Source organism: Seriola dumerili, unplaced genomic scaffold (genome assembly GCF_002260705.1).
Source record: "Seriola dumerili isolate Sdu_G_001 unplaced genomic scaffold, Sdu_1.0 BDQW01000267.1, whole genome shotgun sequence".
Taxonomy (NCBI): domain Eukaryota; kingdom Metazoa; phylum Chordata; class Actinopteri; order Carangiformes; family Carangidae; genus Seriola; species Seriola dumerili.
The window spans coordinates 2,186,833-2,208,819 of NW_019174522.1; positions in this window are offsets into that span (position 1 = coordinate 2,186,833).

A 21,987-nucleotide genomic window follows, 5' to 3' on the forward strand; every position below is an offset into this window, starting at 1 on the left:
CTGCATCTGAGTCCTGCTTTGAGTCTCGGCCTGACAACAGTTTCTGAGAGCTTTTTCTGTCAGCATTTTGAGCCCTGGGGCCAGGAGCGCCTCCACTCTTGTCATTGGTTGGAGCTTAGAGCTGCCAACGGTCTGGAAATTCCTTTCATTGGTTACCTAGAGCTTGTTGTGCAACTTTGTGGCCCGTTGTGGTATCTTGGTTGTGAAGGACCCCCCTGGTGGTGTACCTGCACAAGTACCTGGTGTTTTAGGGATGAATGTCATCCGAAAGTGCTACAGGGAGCTTTTTGTGCTGTATGGTGCAGCCTTATTCTCTCAGCCTTGTGTCTCTGAGGGCCCTATGCAAGTCTTGGTGGCACTGCAGAATTGTCATCGTGCTAGCCTTCAAGCCCCTCGGGACCATCCTGGTTTGGCAAAGGTCAGGGGTAAGAAGGCCTGGAGGATTCCAGGAGGTGTCACCAAAGTTGTAGCAGCCACGTGCTCTCAGCAATACTTGAGCTCTACGGTATTGTTTGAGCCCTCTGACTCTGGCTTGCCTGATGGATTGCTTGTTTCCCCCGCCTTGGTGCGAGTGATCAGGGGCACGGTCTACATACCCATCCTGAATGTTGACTCCACCGACGTGGTGTTGTACCCCCGAACTGCTGTTGGTACACTGGACCACGTAAATGTTGTCAGTCTTCCCTCAGGGGTCACCAAAGTGCCCTCAGTTGTGGCCAGTGTCTTCTCAGACTGCTCCCCCTAGTGTTCAGCAGCAGGTAGAGAACCTGGCCTTGTCATCTTTGTCTGCTGAACAACAGTGTCAGGTGAGGTCCCTACTCAGGCAGTACACCCCTGTCTTCTCAGCTCATGAGGGAGACTTGGGCTGCACTAATCTAATTTCCCATGACATCCCTCTGGTTGATGATATCCCAGTCAGGCAACGCTACAGGCGTATCCCACCCTCTGAATATGAAGTAGTGAAGGAACACATCAATCAGTTGTTGCAGTCACAGATCATTCAGGTAAGTAGCAGCCCTTATGCATCTCCCATCATGTTGGTGAGAAAAAGGGATGGTAGTATTCGCATGTGTGTTTACTACAGACAGCTCAACAGCAAAACCCGAAAAGATGCGTTCCCTCTACCACGTATAGAAGAGTCTCTGGATGCCCTGTCTGGTGCTTGTTGGTTCTCCACGCTAGACTTGGCCAGCGGCTACAACCAGGTGCCAGTCACTGAGGCAGATAGGCCCAAGACCGCCTTCTGCACACCCTTTGGCTTGTTCGAGTGGAACCGAATGCCTTTCGGGCTCTGTAACGCCCCCAGCACCTTCCAAAAGCTAATGCAACGCATTTTTGGAGACCAACAGTGTAAGTCCTTATTGTTATATCTGGACGACATTGTTGTGTTCTCTTCCTCCATGGAACATCACCTGGAGAGACTGAAGGTGGTGCTGGGGCGACTTCAGCATGAGGGTCTGAAGGCCAAGTTGAGCAAATGCTCCTTCTTTCAGAAGGAGGTACGCTACTTGGGCCATGTGATCTCTGGAAATGGGGTTTCCACCGACCCAGGCAAAATTGATGTGGTAGCCAATTGGCCGACTCCCACTACTGCCTCAGAGGTGCATTCCTTCCTGGGTTTCACTAGTTATTACCGCCGCTTTGTGGAGGGCTTTGCAAAGCTGGCTGCCCCTCTACACCGGGTGGCAGCCGAGTGTGGTGGTGCTAAAACTAGCAGGAAACCGGGTCGTGAGGTTCTTCAGGGTTGGACTGACGGGTGTCAACAAGGTTTTGTCAACCTGAAAGCTAAGCTTACCACTGCACCAGTGTTAGCTTATGCTGACTTCTCCCTCCCATTCATTTTGGAGGTTGACGCAAGCTATGGTGGTTTGGGGGCCGTGCTCTCTCAAGTGCAGGCAGGAAAGGTGAGGCCGCTAGCCTACGCTAGTCGGTGTCTCAGCCCCACGGAGAGAAATACAGCAAATTACAGCTCCATGAAACTTGAATTCTTGGCCCTTAAGTGGGCCATGGCGGAAAAGTTCCGAGAGTATTTGCTGGGGAACAAGTGTATTGTGTACACCGATAACAACCCCCTCAGCCATCTGTCTTCTGCTAAGCTGGCTGCCACAGAGCAGAGGTGGGCTGCTCAGTTGGCTTCATTTGACTTTGAGATAAGGTACCGGTCGGGGCGGAGTAACAGAAATGCAGATGCCCTCTCCCGTCAGCATTCACCTGCCCCCTCTGACTTGGAAGCAATGCTTCCGGGTACCGCCATACCCAAACCTCTGCAGCAAGCATTGGGTCAAAGGACGACTGAGGCAGTGCAGGCTTCCATTTCAGCCCTGCCGCAGCAGACCCCCTCTGAGCTTCGCGCTGCACAGCAGGCTGATCCCACCATACAGGAACTGCTGCAGTTCTGGGTTAACAGGCGACGTCCCAGCCGTGAGGAGCGGGTACAGCTGTCTCAATCCACGCTGACCTTGCTTCAGCAGTGGGACCGTCTGGTTGAAAGGGATGGTATCTTGTACCACTGGGTATTCCGCCCCGATGGTGCAGAAGCGGTACTTCAGCTGTTTTTGCCCAGGGCACTCATTGAAACAGTGTTGACACAGGTCCACCAGGAGCATGGCCACCAGGGAGTGAAGCGGACATTGGCACTCCTGCGGTCCTGATGCTACTGGCCTTGCATATCCACCGATGTGGCTCGGTGGTGTCAAACCTGTGAACGGTGTCAAGTTGCCAAAGATGTCCACCCAAAAGCTGCCAGCTTTATGGGCCATCTGTTGGCATCACACCCCAATGGGATCCTTGCCATTGATTATACCACTCTTGAACCTGCCCAGAATGGTGTTGAGAACGTCTTGGTTCTAACCGATGTCTTTAGCAAGTATACCATAGCTATCCCCACTCGGGACCAGCTTGCCGGTACTGTAGCTAAAGTTCTGGTTTCCGAATGGTTTTACAAGTTTGGTGTCCCTGCTGGATTACATTCCGACCAGGGCCGGAACTTTGAAAGTCTCCTGATCCAGCAGTTGTGCAGCTTGTATGGTGTGGTAAAATCACGCACTACCCCGTACCATCCTGAGGGGAACGGTCAGTGCGAGCGCTTTAACCGCACACTCCACAATTTCCTGCGTACCTTGCCTGTCTCTCGAAAAAGGGACTGGAATGCATGTCTACCCCAGGTGGTTTATTGCTACAACATGACTCCCCATCAGGCCACAAGGGAATCTCCCTTTTTCTTGATGTTTGGTCAGGAACCACGCCTCCCTATCGACTTCCTGTTGGGTAGAGTCGAGAGTCCTGTTGGTGGGTTGGTTTGTGAGTGGGTTCAAGAACATCAAGCCCGATTGCAGGTAGCCTTTGAAGGGGCACAGGAACGTCTGCAGCAGGCTGCAGATCGTCGGAGCCGAACCCACGACCAGCGTGTCACTGCTTTGCCACTGAGCGAAGGGCAGTTGGTTTTCTTGCGTGACTTTAGTGCAACGGGCCCCCATAAGACCCGAGATCGTTGGCATTCCATGAGGTATCGAGTGCTGAGGGCACCCAAGCAAGGTGGTTCAGTGTACACTATTGCGCCAGTAGACAATTAGACCCAGGTGAGGCAGGTCCACCTCACTATGTTGAAGGCTGTGATTAGTGTAGACTCACCTGGTCCCCCCTTTTCCCAGAACTCACCACCGGTGGAAGAGCCACCCTCTGAGGGGGAGTGCTCATTTGACCATGACTTGCTGGTTCTTGGGCAGCAAACTGTGGTGGTTACTCCAGCCATGCCCTCTCCTATCCCTACCACAGCAGGTGAACCTACAGCTCAAGTGCCTGTGCCAACTTCTGCCTCAGAAAGTTCACAAGAGGGCCTGTTAACAGTTGCACCCCTTGAAGCCTCAACTTCACAGGCTGCTTCACCCGGCTTTGGCCCTGGCTCCAGTCCCTTGGCCCTGCGCCATACCGCACGGTCCACTGCAGGCCATCATTCTAATGTACATCATCTCCCCCGGCCCACTAGAGAGGTTCCAGTCGTGAATGCTTCTGTGTCTAATGCTGTTGCTGTTCTGTTTAGGCCCTGGAGCTAATGTGTTTGTCTTCACCCATCGTCGGGACGACGATGCAGAAATGGGGGGTAGAATGTGGCAGCATAGTCTACGCTTTGCACATAATACACCTTGAACGCACCTTGATGGCCTGATAGCCTATCCGTGAGCAGGGGCCTGTATTTAAGATGGCCCTCTCCCCTGCTCTTCCGCTTTCCAATTCACTTCCGGTAAAAGGCCGGCTTGCTTTTTTACCGGGCGTGCGTCCCGCTGTGTGTGCTGCTCTGTCGCTCCTGTATGTTCCTGTTTGGCGTGGAAATGCTGATGTCCGGATTTGTCCCTCTCGTTCTCCCTCCTGTATGAGTGTGTGCGCGCATCCACTTCTGCTGAAGGCGAAACCACAGATCGGACGGCTGCTGCTTTGTCTCGGCTCTACTTCCAGCTTGCTTCCTGTTCTTGCCTGCTTTGCTGCTGTTGTTTTACTTGCTGCTTGGGTGGCGTTTCGGCGGTGTGCAGCTCTCGACGGACCTTTAAAGCTGTCGCTTTTCAAAATAAGACTTGTTGCCGCAGGCTACTTGTAACCTTCAGGTTTCTCACAGTACCTCTGCATGGCCATGGCATGCATCAATTTAATTGTATGAGTGAGGTGTGGGTTGTATAAGTTGAATTTGGGTTAATTACTTAGGTTATTAATTTTTCTTTTCTTTGGGTTCCTTTTGATCAGTTCATTAGATTTCCTTAGTTTTTCTTGTGTTAAACAATATTTTGAATTGTGTATTTTCTTTGAATTCTTTTGCTTTGATTTCTATTGGGCAGCTATCATTTGGGCATTTAGGTTTCCTTTTGTTGGCTATACATCTGTTTTCTAGGTTTAACTTGCCCATTACTGGTTTATTTCTTTTTGTTCTGAGTTGCAACTCCCCTAATATTTTATTCTTGTTTCAGTTGTTGGAGGCCGGTGGTGGCGGCGGCGGTGTCGATGACTGGTGGTGGTGTCCCCTCCTTTGATGTGTTGTGCTCCCTGGTGTTGGTTACTTCAACGTGTGTGTGTGTGGGTGATTTATTTATATTTATTTTGGGTGAACCACTCCCCGTTCACTAATACCTGTCCACTCGGTAAGCCTCTGCTCCTGACTAGTTGCCTTCTATTGTGTGAATGACTTTGATTGTTGTTTATTTTAACCGATTGTAATAAAATATATTTTTTTATACCATGAACCACGTCTTGTGCTAAATGAATAGAGCGAACCTGTGTGCCCAGAAGTTAAAACTAAAATTCCCTGGGTGAAATTCCCAGGGTGGCGTTGTTGTGCAACTGTGTAAATTTCTAAACCATATTTTACATCTGTTAGTGTGAGCATCCACCCAGACCCTCGCCACAAGAGGTTACACCAACATCTCCTCAAATGTGTAGTTATGGCAACAGCTGCAAGCAGTGCAAAAATGATAACAAATGCACTCAATTGTGTGTAAACTGGGTTGTCAATAGCTTGTAAATGCTGCAAATAGCTCACTATATGTGCAAAACACAAGAAATGTGTATTACAGACTATCCCCTTTCACATATTCCCTGTAACTCTGTGCTTATCTAGATATTGCCTACAGGCACTGTATCTGTAAACATGATATAAACGTTAAAACGGACATCATAAGGCATGACTCTCAATACTAACTTTCACAGCACTAACAAACAAGCCCAGACACCTATGCTAATCACTGCAAAGCCTGTATAGTCTGAATTTTACTGGCTTGACTTTGCAGACAGTTAAAAAGCCTTTCAAGTTGTCATGTTGTGCAATGGCAGACACTTTTTGTCAGTTTTGTTTTGGACAGTTCTGTTTTATTTTGTAATTTGGTTCCTTGTGTGTCTCAGTGTTTTTGCTTCTTGTCTTGGTCTTGTTTCTGTGTAATGATCGTCTGCCCCGCCCTAATGTGTTTCACCTGTGTTCAATCACCCTTGCCTCCCTTGTCTATATAGTCTTTGTGCTCCCCTTTGTCTGTGTTGGTTCGTCTGTTTAGTTCAGGGTTTGTTCACGTCATCTGTTCATTGTGGTTAATAAACCTGTCCGCACCGTTCCCCAAGTTTTGGCTGCATTTGGGTCTTACTTACCTCAAAACCCTTGACACAAGTGTGATAAAGTTAGCAGGTTGGCTCTAATCAACGTCACACAGCGATACCAAGCAGAAGAATTGCATACAATCTGTACCCGGCTATACCCGGCTGTGTCGACGAGGCAAAATGTTAGCCACATTAGCTGTCATGCTAACAACACACGCAACAGTGTATACATACAATAAAGCAACATAAAATGGTAAAACTTACAGCTCCCAAGTTTGAAGTTGGGTCTCGGACAGTCGGTGCTGATCCAAGCTTTATCTTCAGAATGTAGCGAATCCCGCATCGTACTGTCACTCGTTGAGGAAGCAGTCCAAAGTGAAATGGTTAGCCCGCTACAACTCCTAAAGTGTCCATCAAAAATAAAATAAAACAAATCCACTGGGTCTTCAGATCCTCGGACGTAGGGGTCAAAAAGACTTCTGTGTTGATTTGTACAGTCAACAATTGAGCAACTAGCGTGCATCGCTCATACCTTCGACACAGTTTTACCGGAGTGTGATAAAGTTAGCAGGGTGGCTCTAATCAACGTCACACAGTCATACCAAGCAGAAGAATTGCATACAATCTGTAACCGGCTATACCCGGCTGTGTGTGGACAAGGCAAAACATTAGCCACATTAGCTGCAATGCTAACAACGCATGTAACAGGCCCTCGTGTATATACAGTAAAGCAACATAAAATGGTAAAACTTACAGCTCCCAAGTTTGAAGTTGGGTCTCGGACAGTCGGTGCTGAGCCAAGCTTTATCTTCAGAATTCTAGCGAATCCCGCATTGTACTGGCCCTCGTTGAGAAAGCAATCCGAAGTGAAATGGTTAGCCCGCTACAACACTTTAGGAGTTGAAGTGGGTACATTTCCATCAAAAAATAAAATAAAACAAATCCACTGGGTCTTCAGATCCTCAGACGTAGGCGGTAAAAAAGACTTCTGTGTTGGTTTGTACAGTCAACAACCGAGCAACTATCGTGCTTTGCTCATACCTTCGACATGGTTTTACTGGAGCCGTGATGCGAGGGAATAAACGATAGCGGCTGCAAGGCGGACTCAGAGGGCAGAACACACACCTAGCTTGGGGAGTGTCACCCACCTGGGGGAGGTGTTATTTCCCTTCATGACAAAATCATGGGAAAATCAACAATTGGCCTGTGTGAGCACACATTTTCTGAAAGGTGGAGCAAGCAAAAGACGGAGAGGATGGACTTTTCTCATGTTTGGGGAGTTTGTAGACAGGCCAGGGACACATATTACTGTTAGAAAACCATGGTAAAGTGCATTTTGCATAATATGTCCCCTTTAAAGTCCGCTTTATACAAGGTGAACAGGAACGGAGCCAGAGCAGTCCCCTGTGGAGCCCCAGTGCTGCTCATCACTGTCCCTGAGACACAGTTACCCTGCCTGATGTCCTCTGGTCATCTTGTCAGGTAATCCACAATCCATGACGTGAAGCAGGGATCCATCCCCATCCCCTCCAGTCTTTAAGAATGGGGGGTTGGATGGTGTTAAATGCACTTGAGAAATCAAAGAACATAATCCTCATATAACTGCCTGGCTCATCCAAGTAAAAATAGGCCTGGTGGTGCATGTTCAACCTGTGGCTTCAGAAGGTCGAGAAGCAGCCGCTCCAGGGTGTGTGGATGATGTGTGATGTGAGTGTAACACTCCTATAAGAGACTGATAGGTGGTGAATAAATATTGTAGTATGTGAAGGACCAGTAGGTTTGGCTGCTGGAGCAGAATGAAATGCCTAAATGAGACTCGAAGACGTAAGGTTTGATTTAGAAGTATGCCGGCTTCTTATTACAAAGAAAATAATAGGTGAAACACAAAAAACACAATATTGATACCACTTACAATAACAGTAATAACACCAGTTGTGTTGAACCACAGTTGATATCACATTAGCAATTGATCTAAATTCAAGTTCACTGTACCTTATTGCAAAGTGTCTATCTTGGGTTCACCCTTTAACCTGAATGCACAGTAAATGACAATTGATTCGCAGTTTCTTTCTGATCAGATTCAATTCAAAACATAGTTTACAGTACGCAATCACAGCTCTGCTTACAACCACCACCCTGCTGGAAAATATCCTACCACTCAGTCATTAGTTCCATGAAATGAAGAGGTGAATCTTTGGTTTAATTCAGTTCAAAGTCCAGAAAAAAAAACTTAAAGGGGACATATTATGCAAAATGCACTTTTCCATGGTTTTCTATCAGTAATACTGTATGTGTCCCTGGCCTGTCTACAAACCCCCCAAACATGAGAAAAGTCCATCCTCTCCGTCTTTTGCTTGCGCCACCTTTCAGAAAATGTGTCCTCACACAAGCCAATTGGAGATTTTCCCTTGATGTCGTCATGAAGGGAGATGACACCTCCCCCCAGGTGGGTGACACTCCCCGAGCTAGGTGTGTGTTCCACCTTCTGAGTCCGCCTTGCAGCCACTATCGTTTATTCCCTCGCATCACGGCTACGGTAAAACTGTGTCGAAGGTACGAGCGATGCACGCTAGTTGCTCGGTTGTTGACTGTACAAACCAACACAGAAGTCTTTTTACCCCCTACGTCTAAGGATCTGAAGACCCGGTCGATTTGTTTTATTTTATTTTTGATGGACACTTTAGGAGTTGTAGCGGGCTAACCATTTCATGTCGGACTGCTGTCTCAACGAGGGCCAGTACAATGCGGGATTCGCTAAATTCTGAAGATAAAGCATGGATCAGCACCGACTGTCCGAGACCCAACTTCAAACTTGGGAGCTGTAAGTTTTACCATTTTATGTTGCTTTACTGTATGTACACACTGTTGCATGTGTTGTTAGCATGGCAGCTAATGTGGCTAACGTTTTGCCTCGTCCACACAGCCGGGTATAGCCGGGTACAGATTGTATGCAATTCTTCTGCTTGGTATCGCTGTGTGACGTTGATTAGAGCCACCCTTCTAACTTTATCACACTTGAAAGGCGTTTTAGCTGTCTGCAAAGTCAAGCTGGTAAAATTCAGACTAAACAGGCTTTGCAGCAATTAGCATAGGTGTCTGAGCTTGTTTGTTAGTGCTGTGGAAGTTAGAATTGAGGGTTATGCCTTAGATGTCCGTTTTAACGTTTATATCATGTTTACAGATACAGTGCCTGTGGGGAATATCTAGATAAGCGCACCAGTTACAGGGAATATGTGAAAGGGGATAGTCTGTAATATACATTTCTTGCATTTTGCACATATAGTGAGCTATTTGCAGCATTTACAAGCTATTGACAACCCAGTTTACACATAATTGAGTGCATTTGTTGTTATCAATTTTGCACTGCTTGCAGCTGTTGCCGTAACTACACATTTGAGGAGATGTTGGTGTAACCTCTGTTAAAGTCTCTCTGAAAAAGTCTTTTTTGATCTGGGACCATTCACAGAAGCTGCTTTGGCCATCTCCATCCCAGAGGACCTCACTGCACAGTTCGAGCAGCCTGAGAAGGAGGAGGTCATATCCAGCTATGTGTCCCGGTTCTATCATGGGCCAATCTAAAACCCACGTACTGGGCCCTGTGGTGTCAGGAAACTCGACACTGATGCGTAGGACCAGGCAGGCTGGAATGATGACCCAGATTCTGCGACCAAGGAAGCCCCAGCACCAGCCCACAAAGCTCCTATAGGCTAGTTACCTGTACCGACTAAAACAACTGGACAGGGCATTGACTCTTGCAAACATATATCTATGTTGTGTCTCACAATTTTTTTTATGGATCCAGTGAATCCTACAGCTTTTTTATTATCACTGATTATAAGTGCCCCATTTAATGTAAATAGATGCTTGATCGCTACTAAAGAAATGACTCCTCTGAATTCATATATTATATACACACTATCTGCTGATAGAAAAATTTTACAAATCAAAGAGCAGCTAAACTAATTTATTTGAGGGTGTGTTACTCCATTTGTGGTGTATTACCACCATTGTAAAATTATGTGCACTGAAGTAAAACAAGACTGCCTAACATCTTTTATTTAGATTGAAACTATGTTTTTACAAAGAAGCAAAACGTACTGGTGTATTCCTCTCAACCGTAAAGTACCGTAGTCAGCGCGGTATATGTTGCAGGCATTCTGGAGGGAGTACACATTGAGACAGAGCGGCTCCAACCCAGGACGGCCTACCATACATGGTAAATCTTCCTCGATCTCCCATAGCTGTCTGGTAACCTACAGTGAATTACAAATGGTAAATGCTATGGTTTATTATAAATGTAATCGAAACAAATTACTGATTAGTTTGTCTAGTGAGAATGCTACCTGTGGTATCTCCTAGCAGCAGATATTCTCAGCTTCTGTGGGCATGGTTGCACCGTTTCCACAGGAGCACCTATCCAAAATATAAAGAAAAATGGAAACATTCACCAGAATATAAAGCTTATGAAATTCAAAAACTGAAAGACAGTGGAGCTGAGGTGGATAACAAGTAAGCTTGGCTAAATATCAAGCGCATATAACATAGGTCATTTATAACATGTCACTTATTGCATATACTGTGGAGCTTGACAACAGTGTAGTGTAGAAAACTGCACAGTTTAATCTTTGACTAAAGATTAATGTTGCTATCAGACATGTTTATGCTGATTTACAGCTTTTATTATAATGCACAAAATAAATTTACTACATAAAGGAAGATGTTATGATGAGCATCTCTGCTCAAAACATGGAGAAAAATTAATAAAAATCAGAATGATTTACTTTGTCAGCATCTATTGAAATATCTGACTAGTATTGACATTGAACACCTGTAGCAGTCCACATACAACATACATTTTCATAGACTGTAAAAGTATATCTAAGGAGGCATGACAGATAACTACATTACACAATTCACAATAGTGCTTATTTACCAAAAGAGCTCCCAGTAATGACAAGACAATAACAGTTAGCATTAGCTAACTAGCTACATGTTAGTAACTGTGTGTCAGCACACATCAACAAACAAAAAATGTAAAGTCAAAATACACAAAATTGGTTACCAACCATTCAGAAACGTCCTGCTGCAGTTGTAGAGTTTGAACTTCTTCAGCAGCCTCTCCCTCTGGGTCAGATTCTGGATAAAAGTCGTGTGGTTGAACCAAAGCGCTTCCGACGCCAGGTCGCCGGTCACGGTCACCGTAAACATTAGAGCATGGTGCCAGAAGCCCAAGCCGCATCCCCTTCCGGAGAGGGGCGTGGTCAGGCACAGCTCATTTGCATTTAAAGCTACAGACACAGAAACAGCCTGTTCTGAACAGGGCTGACACAGAGGGGTTTACAGGCATGCTGAAATATAGGATCGGAGTGGATTTTTTTAGCAAGAAACTTCAAAAACATGTTTTGGGGACGTCTGAGACTTATTTGAACTTGTTGAAAAGGAGCATAACATGTCCCCTTTAAAAGGTAAAAGGTGAGTTCACGTCCACAGTTCAAGAGGGAATGTGTGTGTATTGGTGGTGGGGTGGGGGGGGTATATGTGTAACTTTTTTTTCCGAAGATACTCCACAAGCACTTTGTGAAACTCACAGCATACAGCGTACCACATATATTATCAAGGTTAACTGGTATTTCCTGAATTTTCAAAAACTTTTTCAGTCTTTTCACCGACCCTGTTAGCAGTGCTCCGACACGATGTCTCTTCGCACACACCGGATAAAAAACAAGACGGGAGCAGGGGGGTGGGAATAGATACAGTCAGATCATCTCTGATTGGTCCAAGATAGCTTGTCAATCTTTTGTGATGTGTTCACTGGATATAGAATATCCCATTATTTAAACAACTCTTATGTTATTTTGAGTGAAATAACAATATTGCAATACTCTTATAGTTAGGTTTGGTTTTTTTTCTGTAAGTCACTATCATGTGGGTTACATGAGGGCCATCGGTCTGTATGTCTGTATCTCAGCCAGTTGTCCTTCTTTAGGTACCGGAACAAAACATAATGTTTTCCATAGGACCGGGACCCTGTCTGTTTGTAGACTTAAGTTAAAGATCCTCTGGAGAGGATCCTTTAACAGCCTGTTGCCTTTCTAGGATGTAGCCCCTTGAGCTCCACCCTCACCTCCTCCGCTGTAAAGGACAGGAGACTTGACCCCAGTGTGGAGGGAGTTGCAACTGCAGTGTCAGGTGGTGGAGAAGATGCCATAGGAGAAGCTGCAGCTGAAGCAGTGGGAGAGAGAACAGGTGAGGCTGTGTCACACCTGTTGTAGAACAGGTTGAAATCATTGGCCTTGTCCATATCACCTGCTGATGCCTGGCTGTTCTTCTCTTTATAGCCAGTGATGATCCTCATTCCCTTCCACACCTCTCCGGTGTTGTTGTGCTGCAGCTTCCTCTCTACTTTCTTTTTGTAGTCCTCCTTCGCCTGCTTTAATCTCCTCTTCAGCTCATGCTGCACACACCTGAGCTTCTCCCTGTCTCCATCCCTGAAGGCCTCCTTTTTCTGGTTGAGGAGGGTCTTGATGTTACTGGTGACCCAGGGTTTGTTGTTTGGAAAGCAGTGTACAGTCCTTGCTGGTATTACAGTATCCATACAGAAGTTAATGTAGTCCGTGGTACATTCAACCATTCTATCAAGGTCAGGGTCCTTGCTTTTATCATCTGCCAAGTGGTGGAGCTGAAGCAGTGTAGGCCTCCTTGACATTTGCATACAACAGATCAAGTGTCTTATTTTCCCTTGTGGGACAGTCAACATACTGATGAATCCAGTCAGGTGAGAGGTGAGAGTGACATGGTTAAAATCCCCCGATATTGCAATGAATGCATCAGGGTGCTGGCTCTGTACTCTCGCAACAGTCTCGTCAATGCAGGATCTGCTTGTGGTTGAATGTAAACAACAATGGCGACATTGTGTGAGAACTGCCACCAGGTCAGTATCCCAACAACAGCTCTTGTCCTTCACTGTGATATGACCGGGGTTGCTCCATCTATTGTTCACAAGCAGAACCAGTCCTCCACCTTTATTCTTTTCACTTGCTCTGGCGTCTGCTCGTTCTGCAGTGAAGCCGGGTAAATCCATACAATGATTGGGAGTCATGTCGTTTAACCAGGTCTCCATGAAACACATGAGACTACACTCACAATATGGATTCATCCCACCTTCCATGTTTCCAAGGTCAAGCCTGTTCATGAGAGTCCCTTGGTCCCGGCTGCCCCGGCTCCTCCTCCACCTTGGATCATCGAGAGAGGTCCCACCTTTCCGTCCCCGTCCTCAAGGGAGAGGTCTCCAATACCTGGTTGACTGGGAGGGTTACCGTCCTGAAGAGAGGTCGTGGGTCCCCGCTCGTCACATCCTGGACCCTCATCTCATCAGGGATTTCCATCGACAGCACTCCGACCAACCCTCCAAGACCCCGGTACCTGCCTCCAACCAACGTCGCAGGGCAGCCCCTCCTCTTCGATCCACTGGAAGAAGCAGTTTCTCCCCTTGAAGAGGATCAGTCCTCGGCCAAGGAGGAGGAGTCTCTCTCTCTCTGAAGACCCCTGCTGAAGAGATGGATTGGTCTGGCTCCGAGGAGTTTTAGCACCACCTTCTTGGGCTCCTCCTCCTTGATGCATTTCTCATCTGACTCATAAACAGTTTGTTCCGTCATTAGATATAATCACAGTCCTGTCATGCAGCATCAGTGTTTTCAATCAAATCACTTTAAATTTTCTACAAATATATATGAGAGCAAGCCCAGTCACACACACACACTCATGTATATATATACTGTATGCGGTGTGAATCTACCTTACTATAACTGATGCTTTGTTCTAAGTTTGATTGCATAAATCTTGCTTGTCTTTTTTCTGATGCATAGTTCCATGTTGATCATGGAATGCCTTCCTCTATGGTTTCCTCAGTTACAGCAGTTATATTCTATGAATTTATTGATAGTTTTTTACAACTGCTTTTACACATTTTCTAAACTAGGCCTAATTTTTTTAACTCTTCACACAAATCCATAAATTACAAGTGCCACAAATGCTGCAAATTGAAACACAGCATTGAAAATATCATACAGTAAAACATCTAAAAATCAAGCATTTGCATTAAATTCCAAACACTTTGGAAGTTCATTATAGTATTGTTCTGCTTACACCATGTTCTAAATCTAAAGCTCTTCTGTCTATAGACTTGTATATACATTTCCATACAGTGTTGTAAAGTGACAGGACAGTGATCTGGTTGGAATATAGACAGTACAATAAACACCAATGCAATGTTGCACCAGAATATAGTTATTTTTCCAACATGTTAGTGTTGTAACTACAATTCTACAATTCTACAATGTCATTTGGCAGACGCTTTTATCCAAAGCAACGTACATATTAGAGTTTATACAACACAAGCAAGGACCTGATAAGGAGATAACAAGAAAGAGTAAGTGCCATGAGGCTAGCTTGAGTCCGACAGGACAAAGGAGCCAACAGGTAGTGCATAGAGGCAATTTTTTTTTTTTTTTTCCTTTCCTTTCCCAGGAAGTTAAGTGCTACAGTGCTGAGAGAGGGCTCAGCAGTTTAAATGAATGTTTGTTTCCACACTAGGGATAACCGAAGAAGGGTTTTGTAGAGGCATGTAGTGCCATGTAGTGTAGTGGTGGTAGAACCAGACGCTTTGTTAAGTGCGGAGGTATTCGTGAAAGAGCTGGGTCTTGAGTCTTTTTTTGAAGGTCAAGAGACTCGGATGGAGTTTGGTAGCTCGTTCCACCACCGGGGAACAACGGAGGAGTAGAGTCTAGCTAGAGACTTAGGACCGTGTTGTAGTGGTAGCACCAGGCGCTTTTCCTTAGCAGAACGCAGTGAGCGGGAAGGAGTGTGGACCTGAATGAGGCGGTTCAGGTATGCCGGAGTTGCTTCCATTATTGCTTTGTAAGCAAGCATCAGAGATTTGAATTTGATGCGGGCAGCAACTGGGAGCCAGTGGAGGGATATGAGCAGCGGAGTGACATGAGCTGTTTTGGGCTGGTTGAAGACCAGACGTGCCGCCGCGTTCTGGATCATCTGCAGAGGTTTGAATGTGCATGCAGGGAGACCTGCCAGGAGAGAGTTGCAATAGTCAAGTGGCATGTTCAGACAGGTAGGGTCTGATCTTCCTGATGTTGTACAGGGCGTATCTGCACGACCGAGCAATAACTGTAATACTGTGTTGTGTCTGAACATTTTTACTCTGTATTTTTTCAATTGCTAACAAGCATTGGTAAAAACTGAAGTCACATTGACAAAACACACACAGTCAGAAAAACAGTCTATGTGAATCAAACTGAATCACTTTTCATTGCTTTCACACAAAATGCATTTAGTGACCACAGTTACCAAAATTCATGAACTCCTTTCTCAGTCAGAGTCCACCATCTGCAAAACGCTATACTTTTGCAGCACATGTTTCAAATGCTAACACACTGTTCAAAACAGTTCAAAACAAAATCAAAACAGAATGACGGGGGAAAAAAGTGCATTTCTGCTGCAGCCACATTAAAATCTATAGAGAATAATATCAAAATATTGACAATAAAATGAAATAATAATTCCAAACACAGCTGAGTGCAGTTTGCAGCTGAAAATCTACCTAGGTGACCTGTGTTTGGCCTCATTACTGTACCAAGCAGATTAAAGGGGATGGCTTCTTAATGTTTTTTTTGGAAATATGGATCAAAGAGGACAGACTGGTGGAGAGAGAAGAGTGACAGGGAGATGAAGGAGAGGAAGACCAAGAGCTGTGGTCTCTGAAGAGATAAGGGCATCAGAGACTGGCAAAACAACAGGTGAGACATGCATCCCTCAACTATTGAACTACATTTCACAGTACAGTACACTATGTTTATATTTTACATCTACTGACATTTTTGAAATATATTGATTGTTTTGTGTCCAGAGTCCTTGAAAAACATAAAATAAGGATGAAGCAGTTGTACACAGTACCATTTGAAAGAAATGGAGAACGTGTGAAAGAACTCCATTATCAATAAGTCCAGGTCTGTTCAATAACCAAACAGAATACATGCATAGCTCTGCATAATGTGCTGTACTAAAACTGTGGATTTACTTTATTTTAGACGGTAATGGAGATGAAGGCCAGACCAACTCCACATATATTCATCTTTGTGGATGAAGCTGGATTCATCCTGGCAAAAACATGGCGCAGAGGAAGAAATGTCATTGGGCAGCAGGCAACTGTGGATGTCCCAGGCCAGAGAGGAGCAAACATTACAATGTGTGCAGCCCTCTCCAATCATGGTTTGCTTTTGTACCAATCTCTCATTGGTCCCTACAATACAGAGAGGCTCATTTCTTTCTTGGATGACCTCCATAATCAACTTGTGCCAGTAGGGGAGAACGGTCAAAGGGTAAGAAACACAACATTTGTTACTGTGTGGGATAATGTGGCGTTCCACTCTGCTGCAGTCACTGACTGGTTTGCTGCACATCCCAGGATGTCTGTCCTTTTTCTTGCCTCCATACTTGCCCTTCCTGAACCCCATAAAAGAGTTTTTCTCCACGTGGAAGGTTTATGACCACTCTCCACATGACCAGCTGTCCTTGCTGGACGCCATGAATGCAGGGTGTGGAGATATTTCTCCTGAAGCCTGCCAGGGTTGGATGAGACATTCTAAAAGATTCTTCCCAAGGTGCATTGCCAGAGAAGACATAAGATGTGATAGTGACACACTATGCAAAGATATAGAAAACATAAATGTAATTGAAGCAAATTGCTGATTCATTCCCGTTACAATATACAATATAATATACAATAATTGAGAACACTCAACAGTTTTTTTACAATCGCTATAACAATTTTTTCAATACTTTTTAACAATTTTCCCAAACTCTTAACGCACCAACACACCTTCAACACACAAGTGGCAAAACAGTTCATTTCATGCTCAAAATCACACATTGTAAACTAAACACAACACTAATTTTCAAAATACAATAATACACTAAGACAATTTACTATGTCTATCAAAACACTGCAAACATGTCTCAAAATCAAATAATTCTTCCAAAACACTAACACGTTCTCTTCCAACAGGAACATTTAGTTAATCATAGCACAATGTCATAAAAACATGGAAGATGGAATTACAGAAACTGCATTATTTTATATGTGTCAGGTCAGCTTATGCAACAGACAGTATATTGTATTGATCATAGATTGTGTTTTTTGCATTTTGTTTCTTTTGCTACAGAAATGTGATACAAAAAATGAATGACCCATCTCAGAGTAGCTTTATAGAATGTACGGTTTATGAAAAAAAGAAGACAGAGACAGAATTGCTGCAGTAAATGCTTTATTTGCAACAGAACATTAGTGCAAGATAACAAAAAATGCTATATAGGTGCCATTTATTATTTGAAAATACAAAATATACAAACAGAAAAAGCCACAGAAGAATAAAAAAAGAAATCTGCCCAGTCTTCTGCATTTGGCCACATGTTCTCATCCACATCACACCTCATATCTTCTCTGGCAAGGCATCTTGGGAAGAATTATTTGGCATGCCTTATCCACCCCTGGCAGTGTTCAGCTGAGAAAATACAGTTACATATTAGAGACCAGAGGCATACAGTTACTGTAATACATGGTACAATTATTTACACTTTGCAGTAGGAGAAGCCCTTATACAATATCCTACCTGTTGGTTTCTCGAAAAATCCGGACAATGGATGCCACTGCGTCCCGGTTGAGATTTGGCTGTACTCGCTCACCAGCCTCTCTGTATGATAGCCTGTGGTTTATGACATGGTCTATGATAGTAGCTCTTATTTCATCATGTGCCCTAGCTCCAGCCCTTCTCTGAGCACCACTATGCATTCTAACTCCTCTCCCTCTACCTTGTCCTCGTCAAGCATTCCTCTTCCTTGCCCTTGTCACACTCCTCTCCCTTGTCCTGGTACTTGTCTTCCTCTCCCTTGTCCTGGTATTCATATTCCTCTCCCTCATGCAGGCATTTTTCTTACTTTCTTTGTGTTGCTCTATATTGTTCCTTTTCCACACAAGATCAGCCGAAAGAGGTCCTCTTTTACAGTATAACAAATGGTCATGCGATTGAAAGAACCTCAACACCTGAGTATGTTTCCTAGATGGGAATCAGCTGTGATTGATCTATTTGCATAACTTCAATCAGCTGTTTCTCAGTAGCAATGGAAAAAAATACAGGGGATGTATTTGTGTTTCAATCTACATTCACTCCAGCTCATCTGCCATATTGCTTGCTGTGAAGTGTTCAATAAAAACCATTACAAATTATCTCTTGCCGTTGTGCTGCATTTGGGTCTTACACGAGCCCGTTACAATAAGTTAGGTTTAGAACATGATGTTATCTGTTCTGACATACAGTGTGAAAGCATTGGTATATTTGGCAGTGAAAATCCATTGTTTTGGTCTTGGTTGAGCTTGTGTGTAAAAGTTCAAGCATTTCAAATTTGTGTTACCTGTATGCATTTTGTGTCAAAGCAACAAGAAATGTGTTAATTATATAGCCCAACATGTTGTGCTGTTAAGAGTTTAGGAAAATTGTTAAAAGTATTGAAAAAATTGTCATAGCAATCGTAAAAAAACTAATACTGACACATTAAAGAAGACACAGAAACTGCATCTCTGTCCAGTTCTACTGAAAAAAGTGATGTGATCTTTGTGGCTAATGCTTCAATCATATGGTCAGATGTAATGTATACAATCTCTCTCTCTCTCTCTCTCTCTCTCTCTCTCTCTCTCTCTCTCTCTCTCTCTCTCTCGACCTGCAGCTTTCTTCTGGTGACCCTGGAACATTAGCAAGACTTCCTGTTTTCTTCAGCTTTTATTTTATGTGTTTGTGTTAACCTGCTCTCTGTCCATCCATCTCTTTGCACTTTATTTTACCTGCTACTTCCTCTCATTTTCTTGTCCTCCTATTTCCTTCCATCCTTTCTGCACCCCTGCTCTTTTTTTTTTTTTTTTTTTTTTTTCCCAAGCTGCTCCCTCTTCCCCCTCCTCCTGATCCAATCCTCATATTCTCTTTGAAGAGAATTAATGATATTTTACCACTTCCTGGTTATCATCCAATGGCAGTGCATTATTGACTCATTGTAAGTGACTGCTATATAATGCAGGCATTCAGGAGTCTAGATGGTATTAGAGTGAAGGCAGCTGTGATTGAGTTACAGTGAAACATTATCTCCTGGATTTGGTTTGTGGTGTGTATTCAGACGTAGAAAGTGGGACATGGGCTTGATAGTAGCCTTTTATACAAGATGAGGTCTGCTCCATTCTCTGTTGTCCATCTTTGACATAATGGATGCAGCACAATTTATATCATTGAATATTTAAACTACACTAAACTTCTTAGTGTTTCACCCAGGATTTCTCCCAGCAGCGATAGGATCGGCACCAGGGGGTGGGAGGTGGTTTTTGTGGTGGGCCAGTCCAACTATGAAGGTTTTTGTCTAGTTTCTGATTTTATTGTACTATTTCATTTCTAGTGTAAAGGACTTGGAGCTACTTCTTTACATGAAAAGTGATCTAGAAATAAAAAAATCAGGTCATAAACAGACTGGGTATAAACCTTGTTCAGGTCTGGACCTTGTATGGATGTTAACTGTGGGCCTTAGTCCTTGCCATGGCAACACAGGTTTGAGTCCAGCCTGTTGCCCTTTGCTGCGTGTCATCCTCTCTCTCTCTCTCACTATGATGGAAAAAAAGACAAAAGCCTGAAAAAAAAGAAAGATACTGTGTCTCTAACTCTCTCTCTCTCTGATCATGTTACAGTGAATCCAGCTGAAATCACAGCTCAGTCTTTGTGTTTCATTTATGTGTTTGGTGATTTTGTCAGACAACGTTACAGTTATAAAATAAGGATTTGACCAGAGGAGGTCCAAACTCGCAATGTGATTTAGTTCTAAAGCTTTCAACTGAATGATGACTCATTTTCCCTATAACATCACAACGTTCAACACGAATTATATCAACAATATTAACACCATCTTACTTTTCAGAGCATTATCTTCTTTTTTGCTGCTCTCCAACTTTGCAGCAGAAATAAACATGTTTACAGCCTGGTACAAAAACAGTTTTGATCATTATTGCTAATTTCCTCCTTTATGACACCTGTTTATATAACTCACCTGTTTACATTTTATTAAGGGTTAAAGTTATGTAAAATGTTAATTCTATATTATTTTATTAACTACAATTATTATCTTTCCCAATATAAACAATTATGTAATTCCCCTTTAAATATTAAATCACAAAACAATCACATTTACACTGTATCCACAATAAAATCTCCCTCTTCCTCTTTCTACAGCACCAAAGCCTGCGTGCTCTGCTTGCTTAGCTTCAGTAAACTGTTGTGCTGTGCTGTTGATTAGCTGTGGCTTGAGCTCTAGAACCATTAACAGAAAACTATGACAAGTTGGCCAGACAATGATTTAAACAACTGGGATTAAAACAGTTACACATTTATGTATGATTGTTTCTGATTTTACTTCCTGCAAGAAGAAATAAAAAATGTATACATATAAAATAACATTTAAAAAGGAGCAAAATAACACATTAAATGAATGGACAATCAAATAAATATACTATGTGCCACACTAGCTGTCTGTTCAGCTTCTCCTCAGCTAATTTGAGCCACTGAACATGACCTGTTAATTTTTCATGTTAGCTTTTTACGATTGCTATGACATGAACAGCTCGCGGACAAACCAGAGATGAACAGACGAACCGACACAGACAAAGGGAAGCACAAAGACTATATAGACACAAGGGCGGTAAGGGTGATTGAACACAGGTGAAACACATTAGGGCGGGGCAGACAATCACCACACAGAGAAACAGGACCGAGACAGGAAGTAAAAACATCGAGACACACAAAGAAACCAACTACAAAATAAAACAGGAAGTAACAAAATTCCAAACAAACTAACAAAAAGTGTCTGCCATGGCAAACCATGACAATATAGTATACTGTAAAAGAGGACCTCTTTGGGCTGATCTTGTGTGGAAAAGGAACAATATAGAGCAACACAAAGAAAGTAAGAAAAATGCCTGCACGAGGGAGAGGAAGATGAGTACCAGGACAAGGAAGACAAGTACCTGGACAAGGGAGAGGAGTGTGACAAGGGCAAGGGAGAGGAATGCTTGACGAGGACAAGGTAGAGGGAGAGGAGTTAGAATGCATGGTGGCGCTCAAAGAAGGGCCAGAGCTAGGGTAACAGATGAAATAAGAGCTACTATCATAGACCATGTCATAAACCACAGGCTATCATACAGAGAGGCTGGTGAGCGAGTACAGCCAAATCTCAGCCGGAGAAAGAAATCCGGACAGTGGCATCCACTGTCCGGATTTCTTGAGAAACCAACAAGTAGGATATTGTATAAGGGCTTCTCCTACTGCAAAGTGTAATAGTTTTACCATGTATTACTGTAACTGTGTGCCTCTGGTCTCTAATATGTAACTGTATTTTGTCCCTCTAAGGATTCAATGTCTACCTCCCTCAGGGGGCAGAGGAAAGCTCCGAAATGAAGAACAGGAACTTGCCATTGTCAACATGGTGATTGCTGACAATGAAATAAAACTGAAGGACATTCAGTTCAGAGTTGTAGAGGACAATCTTGTCTTTGGGAACATTGCAGCAATCAGCATAACATCCATTTCTCCGTCTCTAGCTAAACACAGAGTCCGAATGAAACAACTATACAAAGTTCCTTTTGAAAGGAACGGTGTCATTACTGTACTATACATTGTGTGTTTTGCAGTAAACTACCTTATAAACCTGGAGTACAGCAGGACATACAGTAGGTATACAGCAAAGCATTTACACACAGTGTGTCTGATTACTTTCAGAAAGTCATGAAGTTGGAAGCCAATCAAGTCCCACATGAAATGATCT